Below are 26,311 nucleotides of genomic sequence, written 5' to 3' on the forward strand. Positions count from 1 at the left end.
AAATGCTTGCCTAATATGTCTGTTTATCCAAAAGGAAGTAAAAAGGGAGAGCTAGAAAGATAGCATTGCATCACATTACATGGCAATGCAATGCACAGTTGCTGAAGTTGAACCAAAATGAGCTTGTAATCTGGCTTCTGCAACTTTGAACATGAAAAATCCAATGAGGAGAAGAAAAGCAAAGCCAAAGAGTCCATCCCAAAATCCGACAAACAAGCAAAATGAACAAAAAACATTGAATTCAATTCTTTCTGATTTTAGAAACTGCATTAAAGAAGGGGTGCACCGGTCCTGGAGATACTGCAATACCAGGTCAATGCGTGGAGTGGACAGAGCAAGCTCTTTTTCCATCTCCCTGTTCTAAAAATCCATTTAATATATGGTCCCCAGATAGGGGACGTATCAGATATTAAACTGATAAGAACAGATACTACACTTGATCTTAGCCAAAAGGCCGAGAAGCGATAACCAGAATTGGTTTCAAACTACGGAGCCACCCAAGGATCCTGAAAAGTCCATTTGTGGAGATGAGCTCCTGGACTCCCGTTAAGAAGACATGTTGTCAACCTCTAGATCCCTTACATGCCTGCACTTTTCGGCTTGCTGCTGCTGCAATCCACGCGTTTTAGATCTGCATAACTCCACCTCTTTAAACACAGCACCTTCACCCCCTGCTGTTCCCACCCGCCTCAACACCGTTGGAAGGGAGGAGAACCAATTAAGGCGGGGGGTGGGGTGGAACGAGCAGCTGTCTACCCTTAGCAGGAGGGCTCCTGATTACATACCTCTCCTGCTGCTGCTGCTGCTGGCTGTCCAGCAGCAGACTGAAGGTGGCTGCTGCTGTGCACAGGTATATAAAGGCTCAGAGCCTATTATGACACGCGCAGCCAGCGTTCCATTGCCACATTCCATCTACTGCAGGCAGGATACCTGGCTGGCTGAATGTCGCTGAGAAGCTCACAGAGACCGCCATAAGCAACAGTTTAACAGAATGCCACAGACTAATCAACCAAACTTTTTGGGTTGGGTTCTCTTTTATAGTCTGCAGGCATTAAATGAAAGAAGTCAGTGTTCCAGCAGAAGGAGACAACGTTTCAGAAAAGGCATTGTAGCAAACCAAAAAAGAAATTTTAAGCGCAGCAGAGTAACCAGCGCACATACCTGTTAGCTCAGGTGAGTTTAAAAGGCTGCTGTTGATAACAAGGGCATTTGCTAAATAGATGGTGTGTGTGCAACAATATACTGAAAGGTCAATTATATTGTGCAGCTTATCTCACCACCTGTAGTTATTTAGGTGAAAGCTCCAAAATGCTTGCCTAATATGTCTGTTTATCCAAAAGGAAGTAAAAAGGGAGAGCTAGAAAGATAGCATTGCATCACATTACATGGCAATGCAATGCACAGTTGCTGAAGTTGAACCAAAATGAGCTTGTAATCTGGCTTCTGCAACTTTGAACATGAAAAATCCAATGAGGAGAAGAAAAGCAAAGCCAAAGAGTCCATCCCAAAATCCGACAAACAAGCAAAATGAACAAAAAACATTGAATTCAATTCTTTCTGATTTTAGAAACTGCATTAAAGAAGGGGTGCACCGGTCCTGGAGATACTGCAATACCAGGTCAATGCGTGGAGTGGACAGAGCAAGCTCTTTTTCCATCTCCCTGTTCTAAAAATCCATTTAATATATGGTCCCCAGATAGGGGACGTATCAGATATTAGACTGATAAGAACAGATACTACACTTGATCTTAGCCAAAAGGCCGAGAAGCGATAACCAGAATTGGTTTCAAACTACGGAGCCACCCAAGGATCCTGAAAAGTCCATTTGTGGAGATGAGCTCCTGGACTCCCGTTAAGAAGACATGTTGTCAACCTCTAGATCCCTTACATGCCTGCACTTTTCGGCTTGCTGCTGCTGCAATCCACGCGTTTTAGATCTGCATAACTCCACCTCTTTAAACACAGCACCTTCACCCCCTGCTGTTCCCACCCGCCTCAACACCGTTGGAAGGGAGGAGAACCAATTAAGGCGGGGGGTGGGGTGGAACGAGCAGCTGTCTACCCTTAGCAGGAGGGCTCCTGATTACATACCTCTCCTGCTGCTGCTGCTGCTGGCTGTCCAGCAGCAGACTGAAGGTGGCTGCTGCTGTGCACAGGTATATAAAGGCTCAGAGCCTATTATGACACGCGCAGCCAGCGTTCCATTGCCACATTCCATCTACTGCAGGCAGGATACCTGGCTGGCTGAATGTCGCTGAGAAGCTCACAGAGACCGCCATAAGCAACAGTTTAACAGAATGCCACAGACTAATCAACCAAACTTTTTGGGTTGGGTTCTCTTTTATAGTCTGCAGGCATTAAATGAAAGAAGTCAGTGTTCCAGCAGAAGGAGACAACGTTTCAGAAAAGGCATTGTAGCAAACCAAAAAAGAAATTTTAAGCGCAGCAGAGTAACCAGCGCACATACCTGTTAGCTCAGGTGAGTTTAAAAGGCTGCTGTTGATAACAAGGGCATTTGCTAAATAGATGGTGTGTGTGCAACAATATACTGAAAGGTCAATTATATTGTGCAGCTTATCTCACCACCTGTAGTTATTTAGGTGAAAGCTCCAAAATGCTTGCCTAATATGTCTGTTTATCCAAAAGGAAGTAAAAAGGGAGAGCTAGAAAGATAGCATTGCATCACATTAGATGGCAATGCAATGCACAGTTGCTGAAGTTGAACCAAAATGAGCTTGTAATCTGGCTTCTGCAACTTTGAACATGAAAAATCCAATGAGGAGAAGAAAAGCAAAGCCAAAGAGTCCATCCCAAAATCCGACAAACAAGCAAAATGAACAAAAAACATTGAATTCAATTCTTTCTGATTTTAGAAACTGCATTAAAGAAGGGGTGCACCGGTCCTGGAGATACTGCAATACCAGGTCAATGCGTGGAGTGGACAGAGCAAGCTCTTTTTCCATCTCCCTGTTCTAAAAATCCATTTAATATATGGTCCCCAGATAGGGGACGTATCAGATATTAAACTGATAAGAACAGATACTACACTTGATCTTAGCCAAAAGGCCGAGAAGCGATAACCAGAATTGGTTTCAAACTACGGAGCCACCCAAGGATCCTGAAAAGTCCATTTGTGGAGATGAGCTCCTGGACTCCCGTTAAGAAGACATGTTGTCAACCTCTAGATCCCTTACATGCCTGCACTTTTCGGCTTGCTGCTGCTGCAATCCACGCGTTTTAGATCTGCATAACTCCACCTCTTTAAACACAGCACCTTCACCCCCTGCTGTTCCCACCCGCCTCAACACCGTTGGAAGGGAGGAGAACCAATTAAGGCGGGGGGTGGGGTGGAACGAGCAGCTGTCTACCCTTAGCAGGAGGGCTCCTGATTACATACCTCTCCTGCTGCTGCTGCTGCTGGCTGTCCAGCAGCAGACTGAAGGTGGCTGCTGCTGTGCACAGGTATATAAAGGCTCAGAGCCTATTATGACACGCGCAGCCAGCGTTCCATTGCCACATTCCATCTACTGCAGGCAGGATACCTGGCTGGCTGAATGTCGCTGAGAAGCTCACAGAGACCGCCATAAGCAACAGTTTAACAGAATGCCACAGACTAATCAACCAAACTTTTTGGGTTGGGTTCTCTTTTATAGTCTGCAGGCATTAAATGAAAGAAGTCAGTGTTCCAGCAGAAGGAGACAACGTTTCAGAAAAGGCATTGTAGCAAACCAAAAAAGAAATTTTAAGCGCAGCAGAGTAACCAGCGCACATACCTGTTAGCTCAGGTGAGTTTAAAAGGCTGCTGTTGATAACAAGGGCATTTGCTAAATAGATGGTGTGTGTGCAACAATATACTGAAAGGTCAATTATATTGTGCAGCTTATCTCACCACCTGTAGTTATTTAGGTGAAAGCTCCAAAATGCTTGCCTAATATGTCTGTTTATCCAAAAGGAAGTAAAAAGGGAGAGCTAGAAAGATAGCATTGCATCACATTACATGGCAATGCAATGCACAGTTGCTGAAGTTGAACCAAAATGAGCTTGTAATCTGGCTTCTGCAACTTTGAACATGAAAAATCCAATGAGGAGAAGAAAAGCAAAGCCAAAGAGTCCATCCCAAAATCCGACAAACAAGCAAAATGAACAAAAAACATTGAATTCAATTCTTTCTGATTTTAGAAACTGCATTAAAGAAGGGGTGCACCGGTCCTGGAGATACTGCAATACCAGGTCAATGCGTGGAGTGGACAGAGCAAGCTCTTTTTCCATCTCCCTGTTCTAAAAATCCATTTAATATATGGTCCCCAGATAGGGGACGTATCAGATATTAAACTGATAAGAACAGATACTACACTTGATCTTAGCCAAAAGGCCGAGAAGCGATAACCAGAATTGGTTTCAAACTACGGAGCCACCCAAGGATCCTGAAAAGTCCATTTGTGGAGATGAGCTCCTGGACTCCCGTTAAGAAGACATGTTGTCAACCTCTAGATCCCTTACATGCCTGCACTTTTCGGCTTGCTGCTGCTGCAATCCACGCGTTTTAGATCTGCATAACTCCACCTCTTTAAACACAGCACCTTCACCCCCTGCTGTTCCCACCCGCCTCAACACCATTGGAAGGGAGGAGAACCAATTAAGGCGGGGGGTGGGGTGGAACGAGCAGCTGTCTACCCTTAGCAGGAGGGCTCCTGATTACATACCTCTCCTGCTGCTGCTGCTGCTGGCTGTCCAGCAGCAGACTGAAGGTGGCTGCTGCTGTGCACAGGTATATAAAGGCTCAGAGCCTATTATGACACGCGCAGCCAGCGTTCCATTGCCACATTCCATCTACTGCAGGCAGGATACCTGGCTGGCTGAATGTCGCTGAGAAGCTCACAGAGACCGCCATAAGCAACAGTTTAACAGAATGCCACAGACTAATCAACCAAACTTTTTGGGTTGGGTTCTCTTTTGTAGTCTGCAGGCATTAAATTAAAGAAGTCAGTGTTCCAGCAGAAGGAGACAACGTTTCAGAAAAGGCATTGTAGCAAACCAAAAAAGAAATTTTAAGCGCAGCAGAGTAACCAGCGCACATACCTGTTAGCTCAGGTGAGTTTAAAAGGCTGCTGTTGATAACAAGGGCATTTGCTAAATAGATGGTGTGTGTGCAACAATATACTGAAAGGTCAATTATATTGTGCAGCTTATCTCACCACCTGTAGTTATTTAGGTGAAAGCTCCAAAATGCTTGCCTAATATGTCTGTTTATCCAAAAGGAAGTAAAAAGGGAGAGCTAGAAAGATAGCATTGCATCACATTACATGGCAATGCAATGCACAGTTGCTGAAGTTGAACCAAAATGAGCTTGTAATCTGGCTTCTGCAACTTTGAACATGAAAAATCCAATGAGGAGAAGAAAAGCAAAGCCAAAGAGTCCATCCCAAAATCCGACAAACAAGCAAAATGAACAAAAAACATTGAATTCAATTCTTTCTGATTTTAGAAACTGCATTAAAGAAGGGGTGCACCGGTCCTGGAGATACTGCAATACCAGGTCAATGCGTGGAGTGGACAGAGCAAGCTCTTTTTCCATCTCCCTGTTCTAAAAATCCATTTAATATATGGTCCCCAGATAGGGGACGTATCAGATATTAAACTGATAAGAACAGATACTACACTTGATCTTAGCCAAAAGGCCGAGAAGCGATAACCAGAATTGGTTTCAAACTACGGAGCCACCCAAGGATCCTGAAAAGTCCATTTGTGGAGATGAGCTCCTGGACTCCCGTTAAGAAGACATGTTGTCAACCTCTAGATCCCTTACATGCCTGCACTTTTCGGCTTGCTGCTGCTGCAATCCACGCGTTTTAGATCTGCATAACTCCACCTCTTTAAACACAGCACCTTCACCCCCTGCTGTTCCCACCCGCCTCAACACCGTTGGAAGGGAGGAGAACCAATTAAGGCGGGGGGTGGGGTGGAACGAGCAGCTGTCTACCCTTAGCAGGAGGGCTCCTGATTACATACCTCTCCTGCTGCTGCTGCTGCTGGCTGTCCAGCAGCAGACTGAAGGTGGCTGCTGCTGTGCACAGGTATATAAAGGCTCAGAGCCTATTATGACACGCGCAGCCAGCGTTCCATTGCCACATTCCATCTACTGCAGGCAGGATACCTGGCTGGCTGAATGTCGCTGAGAAGCTCACAGAGACCGCCATAAGCAACAGTTTAACAGAATGCCACAGACTAATCAACCAAACTTTTTGGGTTGGGTTCTCTTTTATAGTCTGCAGGCATTAAATGAAAGAAGTCAGTGTTCCAGCAGAAGGAGACAACGTTTCAGAAAAGGCATTGTAGCAAACCAAAAAAGAAATTTTAAGCGCAGCAGAGTAACCAGCGCACATACCTGTTAGCTCAGGTGAGTTTAAAAGGCTGCTGTTGATAACAAGGGCATTTGCTAAATAGATGGTGTGTGTGCAACAATATACTGAAAGGTCAATTATATTGTGCAGCTTATCTCACCACCTGTAGTTATTTAGGTGAAAGCTCCAAAATGCTTGCCTAATATGTCTGTTTATCCAAAAGGAAGTAAAAAGGGAGAGCTAGAAAGATAGCATTGCATCACATTACATGGCAATGCAATGCACAGTTGCTGAAGTTGAACCAAAATGAGCTTGTAATCTGGCTTCTGCAACTTTGAACATGAAAAATCCAATGAGGAGAAGAAAAGCAAAGCCAAAGAGTCCATCCCAAAATCCGACAAACAAGCAAAATGAACAAAAAACATTGAATTCAATTCTTTCTGATTTTAGAAACTGCATTAAAGAAGGGGTGCACCGGTCCTGGAGATACTGCAATACCAGGTCAATGCGTGGAGTGGACAGAGCAAGCTCTTTTTCCATCTCCCTGTTCTAAAAATCCATTTAATATATGGTCCCCAGATAGGGGACGTATCAGATATTAAACTGATAAGAACAGATACTACACTTGATCTTAGCCAAAAGGCCGAGAAGCGATAACCAGAATTGGTTTCAAACTACGGAGCCACCCAAGGATCCTGAAAAGTCCATTTGTGGAGATGAGCTCCTGGACTCCCGTTAAGAAGACATGTTGTCAACCTCTAGATCCCTTACATGCCTGCACTTTTCGGCTTGCTGCTGCTGCAATCCACGCGTTTTAGATCTGCATAACTCCACCTCTTTAAACACAGCACCTTCACCCCCTGCTGTTCCCACCCGCCTCAACACCATTGGAAGGGAGGAGAACCAATTAAGGCGGGGGGTGGGGTGGAACGAGCAGCTGTCTACCCTTAGCAGGAGGGCTCCTGATTACATACCTCTCCTGCTGCTGCTGCTGCTGGCTGTCCAGCAGCAGACTGAAGGTGGCTGCTGCTGTGCACAGGTATATAAAGGCTCAGAGCCTATTATGACACGCGCAGCCAGCGTTCCATTGCCACATTCCATCTACTGCAGGCAGGATACCTGGCTGGCTGAATGTCGCTGAGAAGCTCACAGAGACCGCCATAAGCAACAGTTTAACAGAATGCCACAGACTAATCAACCAAACTTTTTGGGTTGGGTTCTCTTTTGTAGTCTGCAGGCATTAAATTAAAGAAGTCAGTGTTCCAGCAGAAGGAGACAACGTTTCAGAAAAGGCATTGTAGCAAACCAAAAAAGAAATTTTAAGCGCAGCAGAGTAACCAGCGCACATACCTGTTAGCTCAGGTGAGTTTAAAAGGCTGCTGTTGATAACAAGGGCATTTGCTAAATAGATGGTGTGTGTGCAACAATATACTGAAAGGTCAATTATATTGTGCAGCTTATCTCACCACCTGTAGTTATTTAGGTGAAAGCTCCAAAATGCTTGCCTAATATGTCTGTTTATCCAAAAGGAAGTAAAAAGGGAGAGCTAGAAAGATAGCATTGCATCACATTACATGGCAATGCAATGCACAGTTGCTGAAGTTGAACCAAAATGAGCTTGTAATCTGGCTTCTGCAACTTTGAACATGAAAAATCCAATGAGGAGAAGAAAAGCAAAGCCAAAGAGTCCATCCCAAAATCCGACAAACAAGCAAAATGAACAAAAAACATTGAATTCAATTCTTTCTGATTTTAGAAACTGCATTAAAGAAGGGGTGCACCGGTCCTGGAGATACTGCAATACCAGGTCAATGCGTGGAGTGGACAGAGCAAGCTCTTTTTCCATCTCCCTGTTCTAAAAATCCATTTAATATATGGTCCCCAGATAGGGGACGTATCAGATATTAAACTGATAAGAACAGATACTACACTTGATCTTAGCCAAAAGGCCGAGAAGCGATAACCAGAATTGGTTTCAAACTACGGAGCCACCCAAGGATCCTGAAAAGTCCATTTGTGGAGATGAGCTCCTGGACTCCCGTTAAGAAGACATGTTGTCAACCTCTAGATCCCTTACATGCCTGCACTTTTCGGCTTGCTGCTGCTGCAATCCACGCGTTTTAGATCTGCATAACTCCACCTCTTTAAACACAGCACCTTCACCCCCTGCTGTTCCCACCCGCCTCAACACCGTTGGAAGGGAGGAGAACCAATTAAGGCGGGGGGTGGGGTGGAACGAGCAGCTGTCTACCCTTAGCAGGAGGGCTCCTGATTACATACCTCTCCTGCTGCTGCTGCTGCTGGCTGTCCAGCAGCAGACTGAAGGTGGCTGCTGCTGTGCACAGGTATATAAAGGCTCAGAGCCTATTATGACACGCGCAGCCAGCGTTCCATTGCCACATTCCATCTACTGCAGGCAGGATACCTGGCTGGCTGAATGTCGCTGAGAAGCTCACAGAGACCGCCATAAGCAACAGTTTAACAGAATGCCACAGACTAATCAACCAAACTTTTTGGGTTGGGTTCTCTTTTATAGTCTGCAGGCATTAAATGAAAGAAGTCAGTGTTCCAGCAGAAGGAGACAACGTTTCAGAAAAGGCATTGTAGCAAACCAAAAAAGAAATTTTAAGCGCAGCAGAGTAACCAGCGCACATACCTGTTAGCTCAGGTGAGTTTAAAAGGCTGCTGTTGATAACAAGGGCATTTGCTAAATAGATGGTGTGTGTGCAACAATATACTGAAAGGTCAATTATATTGTGCAGCTTATCTCACCACCTGTAGTTATTTAGGTGAAAGCTCCAAAATGCTTGCCTAATATGTCTGTTTATCCAAAAGGAAGTAAAAAGGGAGAGCTAGAAAGATAGCATTGCATCACATTACATGGCAATGCAATGCACAGTTGCTGAAGTTGAACCAAAATGAGCTTGTAATCTGGCTTCTGCAACTTTGAACATGAAAAATCCAATGAGGAGAAGAAAAGCAAAGCCAAAGAGTCCATCCCAAAATCCGACAAACAAGCAAAATGAACAAAAAACATTGAATTCAATTCTTTCTGATTTTAGAAACTGCATTAAAGAAGGGGTGCACCGGTCCTGGAGATACTGCAATACCAGGTCAATGCGTGGAGTGGACAGAGCAAGCTCTTTTTCCATCTCCCTGTTCTAAAAATCCATTTAATATATGGTCCCCAGATAGGGGACGTATCAGATATTAAACTGATAAGAACAGATACTACACTTGATCTTAGCCAAAAGGCCGAGAAGCGATAACCAGAATTGGTTTCAAACTACGGAGCCACCCAAGGATCCTGAAAAGTCCATTTGTGGAGATGAGCTCCTGGACTCCCGTTAAGAAGACATGTTGTCAACCTCTAGATCCCTTACATGCCTGCACTTTTCGGCTTGCTGCTGCTGCAATCCACGCGTTTTAGATCTGCATAACTCCACCTCTTTAAACACAGCACCTTCACCCCCTGCTGTTCCCACCCGCCTCAACACCATTGGAAGGGAGGAGAACCAATTAAGGCGGGGGGTGGGGTGGAACGAGCAGCTGTCTACCCTTAGCAGGAGGGCTCCTGATTACATACCTCTCCTGCTGCTGCTGCTGCTGGCTGTCCAGCAGCAGACTGAAGGTGGCTGCTGCTGTGCACAGGTATATAAAGGCTCAGAGCCTATTATGACACGCGCAGCCAGCGTTCCATTGCCACATTCCATCTACTGCAGGCAGGATACCTGGCTGGCTGAATGTCGCTGAGAAGCTCACAGAGACCGCCATAAGCAACAGTTTAACAGAATGCCACAGACTAATCAACCAAACTTTTTGGGTTGGGTTCTCTTTTGTAGTCTGCAGGCATTAAATTAAAGAAGTCAGTGTTCCAGCAGAAGGAGACAACGTTTCAGAAAAGGCATTGTAGCAAACCAAAAAAGAAATTTTAAGCGCAGCAGAGTAACCAGCGCACATACCTGTTAGCTCAGGTGAGTTTAAAAGGCTGCTGTTGATAACAAGGGCATTTGCTAAATAGATGGTGTGTGTGCAACAATATACTGAAAGGTCAATTATATTGTGCAGCTTATCTCACCACCTGTAGTTATTTAGGTGAAAGCTCCAAAATGCTTGCCTAATATGTCTGTTTATCCAAAAGGAAGTAAAAAGGGAGAGCTAGAAAGATAGCATTGCATCACATTACATGGCAATGCAATGCACAGTTGCTGAAGTTGAACCAAAATGAGCTTGTAATCTGGCTTCTGCAACTTTGAACATGAAAAATCCAATGAGGAGAAGAAAAGCAAAGCCAAAGAGTCCATCCCAAAATCCGACAAACAAGCAAAATGAACAAAAAACATTGAATTCAATTCTTTCTGATTTTAGAAACTGCATTAAAGAAGGGGTGCACCGGTCCTGGAGATACTGCAATACCAGGTCAATGCGTGGAGTGGACAGAGCAAGCTCTTTTTCCATCTCCCTGTTCTAAAAATCCATTTAATATATGGTCCCCAGATAGGGGACGTATCAGATATTAAACTGATAAGAACAGATACTACACTTGATCTTAGCCAAAAGGCCGAGAAGCGATAACCAGAATTGGTTTCAAACTACGGAGCCACCCAAGGATCCTGAAAAGTCCATTTGTGGAGATGAGCTCCTGGACTCCCGTTAAGAAGACATGTTGTCAACCTCTAGATCCCTTACATGCCTGCACTTTTCGGCTTGCTGCTGCTGCAATCCACGCGTTTTAGATCTGCATAACTCCACCTCTTTAAACACAGCACCTTCACCCCCTGCTGTTCCCACCCGCCTCAACACCGTTGGAAGGGAGGAGAACCAATTAAGGCGGGGGGTGGGGTGGAACGAGCAGCTGTCTACCCTTAGCAGGAGGGCTCCTGATTACATACCTCTCCTGCTGCTGCTGCTGCTGGCTGTCCAGCAGCAGACTGAAGGTGGCTGCTGCTGTGCACAGGTATATAAAGGCTCAGAGCCTATTATGACACGCGCAGCCAGCGTTCCATTGCCACATTCCATCTACTGCAGGCAGGATACCTGGCTGGCTGAATGTCGCTGAGAAGCTCACAGAGACCGCCATAAGCAACAGTTTAACAGAATGCCACAGACTAATCAACCAAACTTTTTGGGTTGGGTTCTCTTTTATAGTCTGCAGGCATTAAATGAAAGAAGTCAGTGTTCCAGCAGAAGGAGACAACGTTTCAGAAAAGGCATTGTAGCAAACCAAAAAAGAAATTTTAAGCGCAGCAGAGTAACCAGCGCACATACCTGTTAGCTCAGGTGAGTTTAAAAGGCTGCTGTTGATAACAAGGGCATTTGCTAAATAGATGGTGTGTGTGCAACAATATACTGAAAGGTCAATTATATTGTGCAGCTTATCTCACCACCTGTAGTTATTTAGGTGAAAGCTCCAAAATGCTTGCCTAATATGTCTGTTTATCCAAAAGGAAGTAAAAAGGGAGAGCTAGAAAGATAGCATTGCATCACATTACATGGCAATGCAATGCACAGTTGCTGAAGTTGAACCAAAATGAGCTTGTAATCTGGCTTCTGCAACTTTGAACGTGAAAAATCCAATGAGGAGAAGAAAAGCAAAGCCAAAGAGTCCATCCCAAAATCCGACAAACAAGCAAAATGAACAAAAAACATTGAATTCAATTCTTTCTGAATTTAGAAACTGCATTAAAGAAGGGGTGCACCGGTCCTGGAGATACTGCAATACCAGGTCAATGCGTGGAGTGGACAGAGCAAGCTCTTTTTCCATCTCCCTGTTCTAAAAATCCATTTAATATATGGTCCCCAGATAGGGGACGTATCAGATATTAAACTGATAAGAACAGATACTACACTTGATCTTAGCCAAAAGGCCGAGAAGCGATAACCAGAATTGGTTTCAAACTACGGAGCCACCCAAGGATCCTGAAAAGTCCATTTGTGGAGATGAGCTCCTGGACTCCCGTTAAGAAGACATGTTGTCAACCTCTAGATCCCTTACATGCCTGCACTTTTCGGCTTGCTGCTGCTGCAATCCACGCGTTTTAGATCTGCATAACTCCACCTCTTTAAACACAGCACCTTCACCCCCTGCTGTTCCCACCCGCCTCAACACCGTTGGAAGGGAGGAGAACCAATTAAGGCGGGGGGTGGGGTGGAACGAGCAGCTGTCTACCCTTAGCAGGAGGGCTCCTGATTACATACCTCTCCTGCTGCTGCTGCTGCTGGCTGTCCAGCAGCAGACTGAAGGTGGCTGCTGCTGTGCACAGGTATATAAAGGCTCAGAGCCTATTATGACACGCGCAGCCAGCGTTCCATTGCCACATTCCATCTACTGCAGGCAGGATACCTGGCTGGCTGAATGTCGCTGAGAAGCTCACAGAGACCGCCATAAGCAACAGTTTAACAGAATGCCACAGACTAATCAACCAAACTTTTTGGGTTGGGTTCTCTTTTATAGTCTGCAGGCATTAAATGAAAGAAGTCAGTGTTCCAGCAGAAGGAGACAACGTTTCAGAAAAGGCATTGTAGCAAACCAAAAAAGAAATTTTAAGCGCAGCAGAGTAACCAGCGCACATACCTGTTAGCTCAGGTGAGTTTAAAAGGCTGCTGTTGATAACAAGGGCATTTGCTAAATAGATGGTGTGTGTGCAACAATATACTGAAAGGTCAATTATATTGTGCAGCTTATCTCACCACCTGTAGTTATTTAGGTGAAAGCTCCAAAATGCTTGCCTAATATGTCTGTTTATCCAAAAGGAAGTAAAAAGGGAGAGCTAGAAAGATAGCATTGCATCACATTACATGGCAATGCAATGCACAGTTGCTGAAGTTGAACCAAAATGAGCTTGTAATCTGGCTTCTGCAACTTTGAACATGAAAAATCCAATGAGGAGAAGAAAAGCAAAGCCAAAGAGTCCATCCCAAAATCCGACAAACAAGCAAAATGAACAAAAAACATTGAATTCAATTCTTTCTGATTTTAGAAACTGCATTAAAGAAGGGGTGCACCGGTCCTGGAGATACTGCAATACCAGGTCAATGCGTGGAGTGGACAGAGCAAACTCTTTTTCCATCTCCCTGTTCTAAAAATCCATTTAATATATGGTCCCCAGATAGGGGACGTATCAGATATTAAACTGATAAGAACAGATACTACACTTGATCTTAGCCAAAAGGCCGAGAAGCGATAACCAGAATTGGTTTCAAACTACGGAGCCACCCAAGGATCCTGAAAAGTCCATTTGTGGAGATGAGCTCCTGGACTCCCGTTAAGAAGACATGTTGTCAACCTCTAGATCCCTTACATGCCTGCACTTTTCGGCTTGCTGCTGCTGCAATCCACGCGTTTTAGATCTGCATAACTCCACCTCTTTAAACACAGCACCTTCACCCCCTGCTGTTCCCACCCGCCTCAACACCGTTGGAAGGGAGGAGAACCAATTAAGGCGGGGGGTGGGGTGGAACGAGCAGCTGTCTACCCTTAGCAGGAGGGCTCCTGATTACATACCTCTCCTGCTGCTGCTGCTGCTGGCTGTCCAGCAGCAGACTGAAGGTGGCTGCTGCTGTGCACAGGTATATAAAGGCTCAGAGCCTATTATGACACGCGCAGCCAGCGTTCCATTGCCACATTCCATCTACTGCAGGCAGGATACCTGGCTGGCTGAATGTCGCTGAGAAGCTCACAGAGACCGCCATAAGCAACAGTTTAACAGAATGCCACAGACTAGTCAACCAAACTTTTTGGGTTGGGTTCTCTTTTATAGTCTGCAGGCATTAAATGAAAGAAGTCAGTGTTCCAGCAGAAGGAGACAACGTTTCAGAAAAGGCATTGTAGCAAACCAAAAAATAAATTTTAAGCGCAGCAGAGTAACCAGCGCACATACCTGTTAGCTCAGGTGAGTTTAAAAGGCTGCTGTTGATAACAAGGGCATTTGCTAAATAGATGGTGTGTGTGCAACAATATACTGAAAGGTCAATTATATTGTGCAGCTTATCTCACCACCTGTAGTTATTTAGGTGAAAGCTCCAAAATGCTTGCCTAATATGTCTGTTTATCCAAAAGGAAGTAAAAAGGGAGAGCTAGAAAGATAGCATTGCATCACATTACATGGCAATGCAATGCACAGTTGCTGAAGTTGAACCAAAATGAGCTTGTAATCTGGCTTCTGCAACTTTGAACATGAAAAATCCAATGAGGAGAAGAAAAGCAAAGCCAAAGAGTCCATCCCAAAATCCGACAAACAAGCAAAATGAACAAAAAACATTGAATTCAATTCTTTCTGATTTTAGAAACTGCATTAAAGAAGGGGTGCACCGATCCTGGAGATACTGCAATACCAGGTCAATGCGTGGAGTGGACAGAGCAAGCTCTTTTTCCATCTCCCTGTTCTAAAAATCCATTTAATATATGGTCCCCAGATAGGGGACGTATCAGATATTAAACTGATAAGAACAGATACTACACTTGATCTTAGCCAAAAGGCCGAGAAGCGATAACCAGAATTGGTTTCAAACTACGGAGCCACCCAAGGATCCTGAAAAGTCCATTTGTGGAGATGAGCTCCTGGACTCCCGTTAAGAAGACATGTTGTCAACCTCTAGATCCCTTACATGCCTGCACTTTTCGGCTTGCTGCTGCTGCAATCCACGCGTTTTAGATCTGCATAACTCCACCTCTTTAAACACAGCACCTTCACCCCCTGCTGTTCCCACCCGCCTCAACACCGTTGGAAGGGAGGAGAACCAATTAAGGCGGGGGGTGGGGTGGAACGAGCAGCTGTCTACCCTTAGCAGGAGGGCTCCTGATTACATACCTCTCCTGCTGCTGCTGCTGCTGGCTGTCCAGCAGCAGACTGAAGGTGGCTGCTGCTGTGCACAGGTATATAAAGGCTCAGAGCCTATTATGACACGCGCAGCCAGCGTTCCATTGCCACATTCCATCTACTGCAGGCAGGATACCTGGCTGGCTGAATGTCGCTGAGAAGCTCACAGAGACCGCCATAAGCAACAGTTTAACAGAATGCCACAGACTAATCAACCAAACTTTTTGGGTTGGGTTCTCTTTTATAGTCTGCAGGCATTAAATGAAAGAAGTCAGTGTTCCAGCAGAAGGAGACAACGTTTCAGAAAAGGCATTGTAGCAAACCAAAAAAGAAATTTTAAGCGCAGCAGAGTAACCAGCGCACATACCTGTTAGCTCAGGTGAGTTTAAAAGGCTGCTGTTGATAACAAGGGCATTTGCTAAATAGATGGTGTGTGTGCAACAATATACTGAAAGGTCAATTATATTGTGCAGCTTATCTCACCACCTGTAGTTATTTAGGTGAAAGCTCCAAAATGCTTGCCTAATATGTCTGTTTATCCAAAAGGAAGTAAAAAGGGAGAGCTAGAAAGATAGCATTGCATCACATTACATGGCAATGCAATGCACAGTTGCTGAAGTTGAACCAAAATGAGCTTGTAATCTGGCTTCTGAAACTTTGAACATGAAAAATCCAATGAGGAGAAGAAAAGCAAAGCCAAAGAGTCCATCCCAAAATCCGACAAACAAGCAAAATGAACAAAAAACATTGAATTCAATTCTTTCTGATTTTAGAAACTGCATTAAAGAAGGGGTGCACCGGTCCTGGAGATACTGCAATACCAGGTCAATGCGTGGAGTGGACAGAGCAAGCTCTTTTTCCATCTCCCTGTTCTAAAAATCCATTTAATATATGGTCCCCAGATAGGGGACGTATCAGATATTAAACTGATAAGAACAGATACTACACTTGATCTTAGCCAAAAGGCCGAGAAGCGATAACCAGAATTGGTTTCAAACTACGGAGCCACCCAAGGATCCTGAAAAGTCCATTTGTGGAGATGAGCTCCTGGACTCCCGTTAAGAAGACATGTTGTCAACCTCTAGATCCCTTACATGCCTGCACTTTTCGGCTTGCTGCTGCTGCAATCCACGCGTTTTAGATCTGCATAACTCCACCTCTTTAAACACAGCACCTTCACCCCCTGCTGTTCCCACCCGCCTCAACACCGTTGGAAGGGAGGAGAACCAATTAAGGCGGGGGGTGGGGTGGAACGAGCAGCTGTCTACCCTTAGCAGGAGGGCTCCTGATTACATACCTCTCCTGCTGCTGCTGCTGCTGGCTGTCCAGCAGCAGACTGAAGGTGGCTGCTGCTGTGCACAGGTATATAAAGGCTCAGAGCCTATTATGACACGCGCAGCCAGCGTTCCATTGCCACATTCCATCTACTGCAGGCAGGATACCTGGCTGGCTGAATGTCGCTGAGAAGCTCACAGAGACCGCCATAAGCAACAGTTTAACAGAATGCCACAGACTAATCAACCAAACTTTTTGGGTTGGGTTCTCTTTTATAGTCTGCAGGCCTTAAATGAAAGAAGTCAGTGTTCCAGCAGAAGGAGACAACGTTTCAGAAAAGGCATTGTAGCAAACCAAAAAAGAAATTTTAAGCGCTGCAGAGTAACCAGCGCACATACCTGTTAGCTCAGGTGAGTTTAAAAGGCTGCTGTTGATAACAAGGGCATTTGCTAAATAGATGGTGTGTGTGCAACAATATACTGAAAGGTCAATTATATTGTGCAGCTTATCTCACCACCTGTAGTTATTTAGGTGAAAGCTCCAAAATGCTTGCCTAATATGTCTGTTTATCCAAAAGGAAGTAAAAAGGGAGAGCTAGAAAGATAGCATTGCATCACATTACATGGCAATGCAATGCACAGTTGCTGAAGTTGAACCAAAATGAGCTTGTAATCTGGCTTCTGCAACTTTGAACATGAAAAATCCAATGAGGAGAAGAAAAGCAAAGTCAAAGAGTCCATCCCAAAATCCGACAAACAAGCAAAATGAACAAAAAACATTGAATTCAATTCTTTCTGATTTTAGAAACTGCATTAAAGAAGGGGTGCACCGGTCCTGGAGATACTGCAATACCAGGTCAATGCGTGGAGTGGACAGAGCAAGCTCTTTTTCCATCTCCCTGTTCTAAAAATCCATTTAATATATGGTCCCCAGATAGGGGACGTATCAGATATTAAACTGATAAGAACAGATACTACACTTGATCTTAGCCAAAAGGCCGAGAAGCGATAACCAGAATTGGTTTCAAACTACGGAGCCACCCAAGGATCCTGAAAAGTCCATTTGTGGAGATGAGCTCCTGGACTCCCGTTAAGAAGACATGTTGTCAACCTCTAGATCCCTTACATGCCTGCACTTTTCGGCTTGCTGCTGCTGCAATCCACGCGTTTTAGATCTGCATAACTCCACCTCTTTAAACACAGCACCTTCACCCCCTGCTGTTCCCACCCGCCTCAACACCGTTGGAAGGGAGGAGAACCAATTAAGGCGGGGGGTGGGGTGGAACGAGCAGCTGTCTACCCTTAGCAGGAGGGCTCCTGATTACATACCTCTCCTGCTGCTGCTGCTGCTGGCTGTCCAGCAGCAGACTGAAGGTGGCTGCTGCTGTGCACAGGTATATAAAGGCTCAGAGCCTATTATGACACGCGCAGCCAGCGTTCCATTGCCACATTCCATCTACTGCAGGCAGGATACCTGGCTGGCTGAATGTCGCTGAGAAGCTCACAGAGACCGCCATAAGCAACAGTTTAACAGAATGCCACAGACTAATCAACCAAACTTTTTGGGTTGGGTTCTCTTTTATAGTCTGCAGGCATTAAATGAAAGAAGTCAGTGTTCCAGCAGAAGGAGACAACGTTTCAGAAAAGGCATTGTAGCAAACCAAAAAAGAAATTTTAAGCGCAGCAGAGTAACCAGCGCACATACCTGTTAGCTCAGGTGAGTTTAAAAGGCTGCTGTTGATAACAAGGGCATTTGCTAAATAGATGGTGTGTGTGCAACAATATACTGAAAGGTCAATTATATTGTGCAGCTTATCTCACCACCTGTAGTTATTTAGGTGAAAGCTCCAAAATGCTTGCCTAATATGTCTGTTTATCCAAAAGGAAGTAAAAAGGGAGAGCTAGAAAGATAGCATTGCATCACATTACATGGCAATGCAATGCACAGTTGCTGAAGTTGAACCAAAATGAGCTTGTAATCTGGCTTCTGCAACTTTGAACATGAAAAATCCAATGAGGAGAAGAAAAGCAAAGCCAAAGAGTCCATCCCAAAATCCGACAAACAAGCAAAATGAACAAAAAACATTGAATTCAATTCTTTCTGATTTTAGAAACTGCATTAAAGAAGGGGTGCACCGGTCCTGGAGATACTGCAATACCAGGTCAATGCGTGGAGTGGACAGAGCAAGCTCTTTTTCCATCTCCCTGTTCTAAAAATCCATTTAATATATGGTCCCCAGATAGGGGACGTATCAGATATTAAACTGATAAGAACAGATACTACACTTGATCTTAGCCAAAAGGCCGAGAAGCGATAACCAGAATTGGTTTCAAACTACGGAGCCACCCAAGGATCCTGAAAAGTCCATTTGTGGAGATGAGCTCCTGGACTCCCGTTAAGAAGACATGTTGTCAACCTCTAGATCCCTTACATGCCTGCACTTTTCGGCTTGCTGCTGCTGCAATCCACGCGTTTTAGATCTGCATAACTCCACCTCTTTAAACACAGCACCTTCACCCCCTGCTGTTCCCACCCGCCTCAACACCGTTGGAAGGGAGGAGAACCAATTAAGGCGGGGGGTGGGGTGGAACGAGCAGCTGTCTACCCTTAGCAGGAGGGCTCCTGATTACATACCTCTCCTGCTGCTGCTGCTGCTGGCTGTCCAGCAGCAGACTGAAGGTGGCTGCTGCTGTGCACAGGTATATAAAGGCTCAGAGCCTATTATGACACGCGCAGCCAGCGTTCCATTGCCACATTCCATCTACTGCAGGCAGGATACCTGGCTGGCTGAATGTCGCTGAGAAGCTCACAGAGACCGCCATAAGCAACAGTTTAACAGAATGCCACAGACTAATCAACCAAACTTTTTGGGTTGGGTTCTCTTTTATAGTCTGCAGGCCTTAAATGAAAGAAGTCAGTGTTCCAGCAGAAGGAGACAACGTTTCAGAAAAGGCATTGTAGCAAACCAAAAAAGAAATTTTAAGCGCAGCAGAGTAACCAGCGCACATACCTGTTAGCTCAGGTGAGTTTAAAAGGCTGCTGTTGATAACAAGGGCATTTGCTAAATAGATGGTGTGTGTGCAACAATATACTGAAAGGTCAATTATATTGTGCAGCTTATCTCACCACCTGTAGTTATTTAGGTGAAAGCTCCAAAATGCTTGCCTAATATGTCTGTTTATCCAAAAGGAAGTAAAAAGGGAGAGCTAGAAAGATAGCATTGCATCACATTACATGGCAATGCAATGCACAGTTGCTGAAGTTGAACCAAAATGAGCTTGTAATCTGGCTTCTGCAACTTTGAACATGAAAAATCCAATGAGGAGAAGAAAAGCAAAGTCAAAGAGTCCATCCCAAAATCCGACAAACAAGCAAAATGAACAAAAAACATTGAATTCAATTCTTTCTGATTTTAGAAACTGCATTAAAGAAGGGGTGCACCGGTCCTGGAGATACTGCAATACCAGGTCAATGCGTGGAGTGGACAGAGCAAGCTCTTTTTCCATCTCCCTGTTCTAAAAATCCATTTAATATATGGTCCCCAGATAGGGGACGTATCAGATATTAAACTGATAAGAACAGATACTACACTTGATCTTAGCCAAAAGGCCGAGAAGCGATAACCAGAATTGGTTTCAAACTACGGAGCCACCCAAGGATCCTGAAAAGTCCATTTGTGGAGATGAGCTCCTGGACTCCCGTTAAGAAGACATGTTGTCAACCTCTAGATCCCTTACATGCCTGCACTTTTCGGCTTGCTGCTGCTGCAATCCACGCGTTTTAGATCTGCATAACTCCACCTCTTTAAACACAGCACCTTCACCCCCTGCTGTTCCCACCCGCCTCAACACCGTTGGAAGGGAGGAGAACCAATTAAGGCGGGGGGTGGGGTGGAACGAGCAGCTGTCTACCCTTAGCAGGAGGGCTCCTGATTACATACCTCTCCTGCTGCTGCTGCTGCTGGCTGTCCAGCAGCAGACTGAAGGTGGCTGCTGCTGTGCACAGGTATATAAAGGCTCAGAGCCTATTATGACACGCGCAGCCAGCGTTCCATTGCCACATTCCATCTACTGCAGGCAGGATACCTGGCTGGCTGAATGTCGCTGAGAAGCTCACAGAGACCGCCATAAGCAACAGTTTAACAGAATGCCACAGACTAATCAACCAAACTTTTTGGGTTGGGTTCTCTTTTATAGTCTGCAGGCATTAAATGAAAGAAGTCAGTGTTCCAGCAGAAGGAGACAACGTTTCAGAAAAGGCATTGTAGCAAACCAAAAAAGAAATTTTAAGCGCAGCAGAGTAACCAGCGCACATACCTGTTAGCTCAGGTGAGTTTAAAAGGCTGCTGTTGATAACAAGGGCATTTGCTAAATAGATGGTGTGTGTGCAACAATATACTGAAAGGTCAATTATATTGTGCAGCTTATCTCACCACCTGTAGTTATTTAGGTGAAAGCTCCAAAATGCTTGCCTAATATGTCTGTTTATCCAAAAGGAAGTAAAAAGGGAGAGCTAGAAAGATAGCATTGCATCACATTACATGGCAATGCAATGCACAGTTGCTGAAGTTGAACCAAAATGAGCTTGTAATCTGGCTTCTGCAACTTTGAACATGAAAAATCCAATGAGGAGAAGAAAAGCAAAGCCAAAGAGTCCATCCCAAAATCCGACAAACAAGCAAAATGAACAAAAAACATTGAATTCAATTCTTTCTGATTTTAGAAACTGCATTAAAGAAGGGGTGCACCGGTCCTGGAGATACTGCAATACCAGGTCAATGCGTGGAGTGGACAGAGCAAGCTCTTTTTCCATCTCCCTGTTCTAAAAATCCATTTAATATATGGTCCCCAGATAGGGGACGTATCAGATATTAAACTGATAAGAACAGATACTACACTTGATCTTAGCCAAAAGGCCGAGAAGCGATAACCAGAATTGGTTTCAAACTACGGAGCCACCCAAGGATCCTGAAAAGTCCATTTGTGGAGATGAGCTCCTGGACTCCCGTTAAGAAGACATGTTGTCAACCTCTAGATCCCTTACATGCCTGCACTTTTCGGCTTGCTGCTGCTGCAATCCACGCGTTTTAGATCTGCATAACTCCACCTCTTTAAACACAGCACCTTCACCCCCTGCTGTTCCCACCCGCCTCAACACCGTTGGAAGGGAGGAGAACCAATTAAGGCGGGGGGTGGGGTGGAACGAGCAGCTGTCTACCCTTAGCAGGAGGGCTCCTGATTACATACCTCTCCTGCTGCTGCTGCTGCTGGCTGTCCAGCAGCAGACTGAAGGTGGCTGCTGCTGTGCACAGGTATATAAAGGCTCAGAGCCTATTATGACACGCGCAGCCAGCGTTCCATTGCCACATTCCATCTACTGCAGGCAGGATACCTGGCTGGCTGAATGTCGCTGAGAAGCTCACAGAGACCGCCATAAGCAACAGTTTAACAGAATGCCACAGACTAATCAACCAAACTTTTTGGGTTGGGTTCTCTTTTATAGTCTGCAGGCATTAAATGAAAGAAGTCAGTGTTCCAGCAGAAGGAGACAACGTTTCAGAAAAGGCATTGTAGCAAACCAAAAAAGAAATTTTAAGCGCAGCAGAGTAACCAGCGCACATACCTGTTAGCTCAGGTGAGTTTAAAAGGCTGCTGTTGATAACAAGGGCATTTGCTAAATAGATGGTGTGTGTGCAACAATATACTGAAAGGTCAATTATATTGTGCAGCTTATCTCACCACCTGTAGTTATTTAGGTGAAAGCTCCAAAATGCTTGCCTAATATGTCTGTTTATCCAAAAGGAAGTAAAAAGGGAGAGCTAGAAAGATAGCATTGCATCACATTACATGGCAATGCAATGCACAGTTGCTGAAGTTGAACCAAAATGAGCTTGTAATCTGGCTTCTGCAACTTTGAACATGAAAAATCCAATGAGGAGAAGAAAAGCAAAGCCAAAGAGTCCATCCCAAAATCCGACAAACAAGCAAAATGAACAAAAAACATTGAATTCAATTCTTTCTGATTTTAGAAACTGCATTAAAGAAGGGGTGCACCGGTCCTGGAGATACTGCAATACCAGGTCAATGCGTGGAGTGGACAGAGCAAGCTCTTTTTCCATCTCCCTGTTCTAAAAATCCATTTAATATATGGTCCCCAGATAGGGGACGTATCAGATATTAAACTGATAAGAACAGATACTACACTTGATCTTAGCCAAAAGGCCGAGAAGCGATAACCAGAATTGGTTTCAAACTACGGAGCCACCCAAGGATCCTGAAAAGTCCATTTGTGGAGATGAGCTCCTGGACTCCCGTTAAGAAGACATGTTGTCAACCTCTAGATCCCTTACATGCCTGCACTTTTCGGCTTGCTGCTGCTGCAATCCACGCGTTTTAGATCTGCATAACTCCACCTCTTTAAACACAGCACCTTCACCCCCTGCTGTTCCCACCCGCCTCAACACCGTTGGAAGGGAGGAGAACCAATTAAGGCGGGGGGTGGGGTGGAACGAGCAGCTGTCTACCCTTAGCAGGAGGGCTCCTGATTACATACCTCTCCTGCTGCTGCTGCTGCTGGCTGTCCAGCAGCAGACTGAAGGTGGCTGCTGCTGTGCACAGGTATATAAAGGCTCAGAGCCTATTATGACACGCGCAGCCAGCGTTCCATTGCCACATTCCATCTACTGCAGGCAGGATACCTGGCTGGCTGAATGTCGCTGAGAAGCTCACAGAGACCGCCATAAGCAACAGTTTAACAGAATGCCACAGACTAATCAACCAAACTTTTTGGGTTGGGTTCTCTTTTATAGTCTGCAGGCATTAAATGAAAGAAGTCAGTGTTCCAGCAGAAGGAGACAACGTTTCAGAAAAGGCATTGTAGCAAACCAAAAAAGAAATTTTAAGCGCAGCAGAGTAACCAGCGCACATACCTGTTAGCTCAGGTGAGTTTAAAAGGCTGCTGTTGATAACAAGGGCATTTGCTAAATAGATGGTGTGTGTGCAACAATATACTGAAAGGTCAATTATATTGTGCAGCTTATCTCACCACCTGTAGTTATTTAGGTGAAAGCTCCAAAATGCTTGCCTAATATGTCTGTTTATCCAAAAGGAAGTAAAAAGGGAGAGCTAGAAAGATAGCATTGCATCACATTACATGGCAATGCAATGCACAGTTGCTGAAGTTGAACCAAAATGAGCTTGTAATCTGGCTTCTGCAACTTTGAACATGAAAAATCCAATGAGGAGAAGAAAAGCAAAGCCAAAGAGTCCATCCCAAAATCCGACAAACAAGCAAAATGAACAAAAAACATTGAATTCAATTCTTTCTGATTTTAGAAACTGCATTAAAGAAGGGGTGCACCGGTCCTGGAGATACTGCAATACCAGGTCAATGCGTGGAGTGGACAGAGCAAGCTCTTTTTCCATCTCCCTGTTCTAAAAATCCATTTAATATATGGTCCCCAGATAGGGGACGTATCAGATATTAAACTGATAAGAACAGATACTACACTTGATCTTAGCCAAAAGGCCGAGAAGCGATAACCAGAATTGGTTTCAAACTACGGAGCCACCCAAGGATCCTGAAAAGTCCATTTGTGGAGATGAGCTCCTGGACTCCCGTTAAGAAGACATGTTGTCAACCTCTAGATCCCTTACATGCCTGCACTTTTCGGCTTGCTGCTGCTGCAATCCACGCGTTTTAGATCTGCATAACTCCACCTCTTTAAACACAGCACCTTCACCCCCTGCTGTTCCCACCCGCCTCAACACCGTTGGAAGGGAGGAGAACCAATTAAGGCGGGGGGTGGGGTGGAACGAGCAGCTGTCTACCCTTAGCAGGAGGGCTCCTGATTACATACCTCTCCTGCTGCTGCTGCTGCTGGCTGTCCAGCAGCAGACTGAAGGTGGCTGCTGCTGTGCACAGGTATATAAAGGCTCAGAGCCTATTATGACACGCGCAGCCAGCGTTCCATTGCCACATTCCATCTACTGCAGGCAGGATACCTGGCTGGCTGAATGTCGCTGAGAAGCTCACAGAGACCGCCATAAGCAACAGTTTAACAGAATGCCACAGACTAATCAACCAAACTTTTTGGGTTGGGTTCTCTTTTATAGTCTGCAGGCATTAAATGAAAGAAGTCAGTGTTCCAGCAGAAGGAGACAACGTTTCAGAAAAGGCATTGTAGCAAACCAAAAAAGAAATTTTAAGCGCAGCAGAGTAACCAGCGCACATACCTGTTAGCTCAGGTGAGTTTAAAAGGCTGCTGTTGATAACAAGGGCATTTGCTAAATAGATGGTGTGTGTGCAACAATATACTGAAAGGTCAATTATATTGTGCAGCTTATCTCACCACCTGTAGTTATTTAGGTGAAAGCTCCAAAATGCTTGCCTAATATGTCTGTTTATCCAAAAGGAAGTAAAAAGGGAGAGCTAGAAAGATAGCATTGCATCACATTACATGGCAATGCAATGCACAGTTGCTGAAGTTGAACCAAAATGAGCTTGTAATCTGGCTTCTGCAACTTTGAACATGAAAAATCCAATGAGGAGAAGAAAAGCAAAGCCAAAGAGTCCATCCCAAAATCCGACAAACAAGCAAAATGAACAAAAAACATTGAATTCAATTCTTTCTGATTTTAGAAACTGCATTAAAGAAGGGGTGCACCGGTCCTGGAGATACTGCAATACCAGGTCAATGCGTGGAGTGGACAGAGCAAGCTCTTTTTCCATCTCCCTGTTCTAAAAATCCATTTAATATATGGTCCCCAGATAGGGGACGTATCAGATATTAAACTGATAAGAACAGATACTACACTTGATCTTAGCCAAAAGGCCGAGAAGCGATAACCAGAATTGGTTTCAAACTACGGAGCCACCCAAGGATCCTGAAAAGTCCATTTGTGGAGATGAGCTCCTGGACTCCCGTTAAGAAGACATGTTGTCAACCTCTAGATCCCTTACATGCCTGCACTTTTCGGCTTGCTGCTGCTGCAATCCACGCGTTTTAGATCTGCATAACTCCACCTCTTTAAACACAGCACCTTCACCCCCTGCTGTTCCCACCCGCCTCAACACCGTTGGAAGGGAGGAGAACCAATTAAGGCGGGGGGTGGGGTGGAACGAGCAGCTGTCTACCCTTAGCAGGAGGGCTCCTGATTACATACCTCTCCTGCTGCTGCTGCTGCTGGCTGTCCAGCAGCAGACTGAAGGTGGCTGCTGCTGTGCACAGGTATATAAAGGCTCAGAGCCTATTATGACACGCGCAGCCAGCGTTCCATTGCCACATTCCGTCTACTGCAGGCAGGATACCTGGCTGGCTGAATGTCGCTGAGAAGCTCACAGAGACCGCCATAAGCAACAGTTTAACAGAATGCCACAGACTAATCAACCAAACTTTTTGGGTTGGGTTCTCTTTTATAGTCTGCAGGCATTAAATGAAAGAAGTCAGTGTTCCAGCAGAAGGAGACAACGTTTCAGAAAAGGCATTGTAGCAAACCAAAAAAGAAATTTTAAGCGCAGCAGAGTAACCAGCGCACATACCTGTTAGCTCAGGTGAGTTTAAAAGGCTGCTGTTGATAACAAGGGCATTTGCTAAATAGATGGTGTGTGTGCAACAATATACTGAAAGGTCAATTATATTGTGCAGCTTATCTCACCACCTGTAGTTATTTAGGTGAAAGCTCCAAAATGCTTGCCTAATATGTCTGTTTATCCAAAAGGAAGTAAAAAGGGAGAGCTAGAAAGATAGCATTGCATCACATTACATGGCAATGCAATGCACAGTTGCTGAAGTTGAACCAAAATGAGCTTGTAATCTGGCTTCTGCAACTTTGAACATGAAAAATCCAATGAGGAGAAGAAAAGCAAAGCCAAAGA

The 26,311-nt window shown here is 44.9% G+C and overlaps 20 non-coding genes across 20 annotated transcripts; all 20 read right to left on the reverse strand.

Annotated features, from left to right (window-relative positions):
* Positions 1-275: 275 nt before the first annotated feature.
* LOC141231927 (U2 spliceosomal RNA) lies at positions 276-466 on the reverse strand. The gene has a single exon (XR_012298197.1). It is a non-coding gene; the product is annotated as a U2 spliceosomal RNA (small nuclear RNA).
* A 1,115-nt stretch (positions 467-1,581) lies between these two features.
* LOC141231721 (U2 spliceosomal RNA) lies at positions 1,582-1,772 on the reverse strand. The gene has a single exon (XR_012298032.1). It is a non-coding gene; the product is annotated as a U2 spliceosomal RNA (small nuclear RNA).
* Positions 1,773-2,887: 1,115 nt separating this feature from the next.
* On the reverse strand, positions 2,888-3,078 carry LOC141231928 (U2 spliceosomal RNA). Its single transcript, XR_012298198.1, has one exon. It is a non-coding gene; the product is annotated as a U2 spliceosomal RNA (small nuclear RNA).
* Positions 3,079-4,193: 1,115 nt separating this feature from the next.
* LOC141231929 (U2 spliceosomal RNA) lies at positions 4,194-4,384 on the reverse strand. The gene has a single exon (XR_012298199.1). It is a non-coding gene; the product is annotated as a U2 spliceosomal RNA (small nuclear RNA).
* Positions 4,385-5,499: 1,115 nt separating this feature from the next.
* On the reverse strand, positions 5,500-5,690 carry LOC141231931 (U2 spliceosomal RNA). Its single transcript, XR_012298201.1, has one exon. It is a non-coding gene; the product is annotated as a U2 spliceosomal RNA (small nuclear RNA).
* A 1,115-nt stretch (positions 5,691-6,805) lies between these two features.
* Positions 6,806-6,996, reverse strand: LOC141231933 (U2 spliceosomal RNA). The gene has a single exon (XR_012298202.1). It is a non-coding gene; the product is annotated as a U2 spliceosomal RNA (small nuclear RNA).
* A 1,115-nt stretch (positions 6,997-8,111) lies between these two features.
* On the reverse strand, positions 8,112-8,302 carry LOC141231934 (U2 spliceosomal RNA). Its single transcript, XR_012298203.1, has one exon. It is a non-coding gene; the product is annotated as a U2 spliceosomal RNA (small nuclear RNA).
* Positions 8,303-9,417: 1,115 nt separating this feature from the next.
* LOC141231935 (U2 spliceosomal RNA) lies at positions 9,418-9,608 on the reverse strand. The gene has a single exon (XR_012298204.1). It is a non-coding gene; the product is annotated as a U2 spliceosomal RNA (small nuclear RNA).
* A 1,115-nt stretch (positions 9,609-10,723) lies between these two features.
* On the reverse strand, positions 10,724-10,914 carry LOC141231936 (U2 spliceosomal RNA). Its single transcript, XR_012298205.1, has one exon. It is a non-coding gene; the product is annotated as a U2 spliceosomal RNA (small nuclear RNA).
* Positions 10,915-12,029: 1,115 nt separating this feature from the next.
* On the reverse strand, positions 12,030-12,220 carry LOC141231937 (U2 spliceosomal RNA). The gene has a single exon (XR_012298206.1). It is a non-coding gene; the product is annotated as a U2 spliceosomal RNA (small nuclear RNA).
* A 1,115-nt stretch (positions 12,221-13,335) lies between these two features.
* On the reverse strand, positions 13,336-13,526 carry LOC141231745 (U2 spliceosomal RNA). Its single transcript, XR_012298056.1, has one exon. It is a non-coding gene; the product is annotated as a U2 spliceosomal RNA (small nuclear RNA).
* Positions 13,527-14,641: 1,115 nt separating this feature from the next.
* LOC141231971 (U2 spliceosomal RNA) lies at positions 14,642-14,832 on the reverse strand. The gene has a single exon (XR_012298240.1). It is a non-coding gene; the product is annotated as a U2 spliceosomal RNA (small nuclear RNA).
* Positions 14,833-15,947: 1,115 nt separating this feature from the next.
* On the reverse strand, positions 15,948-16,138 carry LOC141231938 (U2 spliceosomal RNA). The gene has a single exon (XR_012298208.1). It is a non-coding gene; the product is annotated as a U2 spliceosomal RNA (small nuclear RNA).
* Positions 16,139-17,253: 1,115 nt separating this feature from the next.
* On the reverse strand, positions 17,254-17,444 carry LOC141231939 (U2 spliceosomal RNA). Its single transcript, XR_012298209.1, has one exon. It is a non-coding gene; the product is annotated as a U2 spliceosomal RNA (small nuclear RNA).
* Positions 17,445-18,559: 1,115 nt separating this feature from the next.
* LOC141231940 (U2 spliceosomal RNA) lies at positions 18,560-18,750 on the reverse strand. The gene has a single exon (XR_012298210.1). It is a non-coding gene; the product is annotated as a U2 spliceosomal RNA (small nuclear RNA).
* Positions 18,751-19,865: 1,115 nt separating this feature from the next.
* On the reverse strand, positions 19,866-20,056 carry LOC141231941 (U2 spliceosomal RNA). The gene has a single exon (XR_012298211.1). It is a non-coding gene; the product is annotated as a U2 spliceosomal RNA (small nuclear RNA).
* A 1,115-nt stretch (positions 20,057-21,171) lies between these two features.
* On the reverse strand, positions 21,172-21,362 carry LOC141231944 (U2 spliceosomal RNA). Its single transcript, XR_012298213.1, has one exon. It is a non-coding gene; the product is annotated as a U2 spliceosomal RNA (small nuclear RNA).
* A 1,115-nt stretch (positions 21,363-22,477) lies between these two features.
* On the reverse strand, positions 22,478-22,668 carry LOC141231945 (U2 spliceosomal RNA). Its single transcript, XR_012298214.1, has one exon. It is a non-coding gene; the product is annotated as a U2 spliceosomal RNA (small nuclear RNA).
* A 1,115-nt stretch (positions 22,669-23,783) lies between these two features.
* LOC141231946 (U2 spliceosomal RNA) lies at positions 23,784-23,974 on the reverse strand. Its single transcript, XR_012298215.1, has one exon. It is a non-coding gene; the product is annotated as a U2 spliceosomal RNA (small nuclear RNA).
* A 1,115-nt stretch (positions 23,975-25,089) lies between these two features.
* On the reverse strand, positions 25,090-25,280 carry LOC141231947 (U2 spliceosomal RNA). The gene has a single exon (XR_012298216.1). It is a non-coding gene; the product is annotated as a U2 spliceosomal RNA (small nuclear RNA).
* Between the last annotated feature and the right edge of the window lie 1,031 nt (positions 25,281-26,311).

This window comes from Phyllobates terribilis, unplaced genomic scaffold (assembly GCF_046119375.1).
Source record: "Phyllobates terribilis strain yellow unplaced genomic scaffold, ASM4611937v1 Scaffold_538__1_contigs__length_1162401, whole genome shotgun sequence".
Lineage (NCBI taxonomy): Eukaryota > Metazoa > Chordata > Amphibia > Anura > Dendrobatidae > Phyllobates > Phyllobates terribilis.